Raw genomic sequence first — 5,493 nt, 5'->3', positions numbered from 1 at the left:
TAGGCCTTCAACCTGAAGTATAGATATCCATTTATCTTTTAATTCATTGATCAAACAAAGCCAAATAGTGCTCTAAAATCTGTAGCAAGCACAAATATTTCCATTGATCGTTTTTGTTGTTGGCAAACTGCTAAGGAATGAATCCTTCCTTTTGAATGCATCCAGCACTTGATCCGGAATGACTTGCAACTTGGCAAGATCCCCTATATCCTGCGCTAGGGCGTACCCTATTAACCCAACTTAGTCAAACCTTAAGTTCATTGGTTACTTCAATTTATCGACTGGTCTTTAGTTTCCAATCAATCCCCTTTACTCAAGAAAGACTGCTAAATTAGGATGATTATTCATCCTCTTGTAAGATAACTTGCGTAAGGACATGCCAACTTCATTGCGAGAACTTGGCCATCCCCTTGTGATTCAGTCATAAGATCATATGACTCCACACTTGTTGCACAAGTGCTGCATCGAACTATGAGTCTATGGAGTCACGAACAATCTGTTTCAGTTACTAGGCTGACGTCGTTAGACCTAGGGTTTCCAAGTTTCATCTTGTAAGATTCTTAGGGACAAACCCTAGCTCACTTTCCAATTACATTTTCACTATCCCTACATTCGGTGAATGTAGGCAAGTATTTAAGGTATGGGCGTTTCTTGGAATTTAACTTATTTTGAACGAGTACTCCGCGGCTTAGGTGTTTTAGGTTTATGCCAATTTGGTTAACTCTAGAAGATAATTTCGAGATTACTTCCACATGATTCGTTGATTATGCGTAACTTGATTTTTTTAACCCTAACTTATTGGTTTGAGGTCAGGCATAGGTTAGGTTAATTTCAACTAATCTTCCCTTTTCTTTGCGAACAAAATTCATGCTAAATAAGCAACCTTTTTCTTGCTAATTTATGTAGTTGACAACAATAATTTCATAGAGTTTATGCATCGTAAGAATCGTTTCATGCTTTGCACTTTCCATGATGATTCATTGCGATATGGGTTAATAGTGCGAGATGCAGTTTATACTTCTAGGCTTAACCGAAGTATACTATTTTAATGGATAATAATCTAGTCTTATAATTCATTTCAATGCATAAGCTATTTGCTAGAAATGCGTTTATGTTTTCTTAATTTGCATGTTTCATTTAATAGGTATTGATGACTAAGTTCCTTCGACGTGAACAACTAGGATGAAAATATATCCTATTTCTAACAATTAACCTTGCAAGATTGAATTACGGCGATATCCAATAATAATTAGGAAGGAAAACTTGGGCTTGGGGTGAGATGCCCACGTGGATGCCAAGAGACGACCCTCCCGCAACAGCGCCTTGGACTTTCTTCGGAGGCATCGCAATTGCAGTCTCTCGGACGTGGAAGTAGCTTTACAACTCTTCTTTGGAATTCCACAGTCGCTCCCTTGCACTGTCCGTCGAAAGTAGTTTTAGAAGGCTCCCTCCCTGAAGTAGGGGTGCTTCAAAATTTCTCACGACTAAGACCCATTGAAGCCATGGGGGAAGGTTTAATGGCCTTTATAAACTCGCACGAATGGGAATAGAAAGGTGTGGAAAAGGCACAAGGTGCGGGAGAGCTCCAAGGGAAAATAATAACCGTAAAGGTTATAAGTAAGGGTGTAAGGACCCTTAGGCAATTTAGGAGAAAAGGGGCTTATGAGGGTTTACACACAGAGGGGGGAAATGATTCCGAGGCCAATGAGGAAGGGCTAAAGGAAAATTAAAAACACGGGGGTTAGGTTCCAACTATGGGAAGGGGCATGTAATGCTTTTAAACACCGAGGGGGGGGGGGGGTGAATAGTTTTAAAGCCCAAGGAAAAGGGGCTTAAGGGTTTAGATACGGGGGTTCCAACACCCAAGGGAAAAAGGGGCTTAAGGGTTTATAAAACACGGAGGGGGTGGGTTCCAAGGCCCAAGAGAAAGGGGGCTTATAGAGGTTAAAACCGGGAGGGGGGTTGACTCCAAAGTGAAGGGAAAGGGGTTTTAGCATGGGGGTGAAAGGGGGCTTAAGGGTTAAACACGGGGGAGGGGGAAAAAAGGGTTTTTAAAAGGGCATAAGAAGGGGGGGGGGGGGGGGTGAAAGGGGGCTTATCTAGCCCCCTTAGAAGCTTCCCCTCAGAAGCTTCTATGGCTTCTTACGTGGCAGGAGGGGGGAAATTCAACGCCGTATTGGTGTTCTGTCGGCTAGCACGGCCACGGCGAAGTGACGTCGTCTAGGCCCGGCATACATCAGCACCTCGTTCCCTCCCTCTCACAGTGACGCCCACCCGGCTCACCACTTGTTGCGTATCAGATTCTTCCTTCCCTCACGGCTAGCAGCAACCCTCTCTTCACAATCTCTCCTCACGGCTAGCAGCAGCCCTCTCTTCATGATCTGCCCTCTCTTCACGATCTCTCCACACGGCTCAACTACCCCCTATGGCAGCGCCTCCTCTTGTTTAAATAGGGGAGGGGAGGGGGATCCTCCCTTTCCTATGTGTCGCATCACCATGGCAGCTAGAAGCATCGAGCTCCACCGAGGAGCTTCTGCGACCTTTCTATTCCCCTCCCCTTCCAGCACAATAGTCGGTTGGGGAGGGGAATAATAAAAAATTTTGCATTATCCTTAGGCAATTATCAAAATTGATATATCATTATCCCTATTACCTAAAAGGGTTAGTTCACGCGAAGAAGAAATTTAGAACTTTACAGATCTATTGAGCATCAAGTTGAGAGTCCTATAGTTCCTCAAGAAGAAAGAATGGAGGTTAAAATTCCCAAGTTAGCCCATTCTCGAGGGGGGGAGGGGGGTTAAAGTGTGAGGCCTAAAGCCATTGAGGCCCTAAGAATATGAATTGATAGATGAGCGACAAAGGAAACTCTAGACAAAAGAAATATGCATGAGAGAAATACAATGTATCATGTATTACTTACAAAGATCTTTTACTCCAATGTCTTTACACCTTCATTATTACTTGCACACTTACAACTTTGTGATTAAGACATTAGCTCAAACCCAAACACTTCAATCCAAAAGCTTTAATGATTTCAATACATCAATATTTTCTTAGACAATGTAAGTAGGCCCTTAAAACAAACTCGAATAGAACCCTATGACACACTTGATTTAAAATAGAATATGTATTCCCTAAGCAAAAGCTTCCAAATCCTTGTATATTTAGCATAAATTCCTTGTTTTCTTTCACCTATAGCAGTAGGAAAAGAGAGATCCAAATATGTCCATAGAAACATTTTCCTTAGGGTATTCTCCATGCATGAGATAGCACCCAAATTAAGACAAAATCCTCAACAAACTCTAATCATAGCACTTCAACCCTACAATTCTATGTATAATAGCAATAAAATAGTCCTAAAACCTATCACAAGCATGCATCCGCAAGCATCTGTCAGCCCTCTCCATATTTATTTTAGTGCTTTTCTTGAATTTGTTTTCTTTTGTGGAGACCCTGTGCATGACTACAACTTGTTGCAACCATAGCATTTTCATACGAACTCAGAATAGAGACATCTAGGTACTCAAACAAAAGTAAATAGACCTAATCACTAAGTCAATGTGGGCATAATTATAAAAATCCTCCTAGATATCCAAAAAGCCACTTTTTTTGCAAACGCATCACTTTTTGATATTTTTTGGCTTGGACGACTTGCATAACTCAAAATAAGTCATTGCATGTATTTACATTCACCCAAATACCTCATTAAGTCATTAAAAATTTAATACTGGGTACTAGACTATCTCAAAAACTCGTTAATTTCCTTAGGAAACCCTATAAATGCTCCCTATCGTGTATTTTTATATGAACAGTCTTTCTTATGATTTTTCTTCACTAAACCTATAACTGCATGACATTGTCGTGCTATGCAAATCTGCTTGTATCTCTTGCCTCCCTAAGAGATTTTAGTCTAGGTTTAACTATGTGATGTTGACAGATTGTGGAGAGCCATCTTGTTATATGAATCATGATGATAAACTTAAGTGGAAGCTAGCTATGTAGTCTAAAATTGATTCCGTTATGAGGAAACAAAACTTGAGATTGGTTCCTTTACCAAAAGAAAAAACTACTCTACCATGCAATTGGATCTATAAGTTGAATGTTACATGTGATGCTAAACCAAAGTACAAGGTAAAATTAGTGGCCAAAGGCTTTAAACAAGAAAAAATATGTGGACTTTGATGAGTTTTTTCACATGTGTTGAAATTGATTGCTCTTTGCACTATACTTATCTTGGTGGGTAAGGATGACATGGACCTTGTAAATTTGGATGTCCAGATTGCATTTTTACATTGTGAATTTCATGATGACATCTACATGTAGCAACCAAAGGGTTTTATGGAACATGTCAAAGTCTATAAGCTAAAAACGAGTCTTTATGGTTCAAAGTAGGCCCCATCAAGATGGTACAATAAGTTTGATGCTTTTATAGAGTCCCATGGCTACAAGAGAAGTGAGACAAACCATTACTTATGCACTAGAAAGGCTAAAGATGGTAACTTAATAGTATTGATCCTTTATATGGATGGTATATTGATAATTGGGAAAAACAAGTATGAGATTGATACCCTAAAGAAAAGGTTGATGGAAGCATTCAAAATGAAGGATTTTGGATATGCAAATCACATTCTTTGTATGCACATAATTAGGGATAAAACAAAGAGATTGCTCTATTTATCCCAAAAGGATTATGTTAGCATGCAAAGAATGTTGGCAGCAAAAAGTCAACCACATGATATGTATTTACCATGTATGGTGGTACGATCTCATAGATGTCTCATGTGTAGAGATACATTGCACTATCTACCACACTGAATCATAGTATGTCACAAGCTTAAAAAGAAGCCATATGGCTTCCTTTCCTAGCGGAAGACTTTGTAGCCATAAAGGCTTGCAAAGAAACCATATGGCCTACTCATGTAGTGGGAGACTTGGGCCTTAGCAAAGACATATGCCATCATTGCATATGATAGTAAAAAAGCCATCATGTTGGCAAAGAACCCTATGTTTCATGCAAAAACCAAGCACATAGAAGTAGGATACCACTTCATTTGTTGCGTATTTGAGGGGACAACTAAGTTTGGCTTATCAAAGTTTGTAGTGATAATAACCCTATAGACTTTCTCACCAAGATTTTGCCCTTTCAAAGTTTTGCACATTGAAGGAGTTAATGGGCATAGGGCAAGGATAAGCTCACATATATTTGTCTCACACATTCTTGTATCCATTTATCTCCATTAAGGGCACATTGGCCTTTAAATGCAAGGTTGTTGGAATAAAGGTTGATGTGGACAATTGTCCATCTTACTCACTAACCCTAACTATGCATGTACACATTCATCTTTATTCTTCTTCAAGTGATAAGGGAATAAGATGCTATTCACAAGAGAGCTATTGAAAGCACCACAAACTTAGCATCTTCTGTGTGTGTGTGTGTGTGTGTGTGTGTGTGTGTGTGTGTGTGATCTCCATTCTCCTTGTGGCTCCATCAAT

The sequence above is a fragment of the Lygodium microphyllum genome, chromosome 24, assembly GCF_053477565.2.
Source record: "Lygodium microphyllum isolate KBCC chromosome 24, Lygodium_microphyllum_v1.1.10, whole genome shotgun sequence".
Lineage (NCBI taxonomy): Eukaryota > Viridiplantae > Streptophyta > Polypodiopsida > Schizaeales > Lygodiaceae > Lygodium > Lygodium microphyllum.
Note: the sequence above shows the minus strand (reverse complement) of the source record.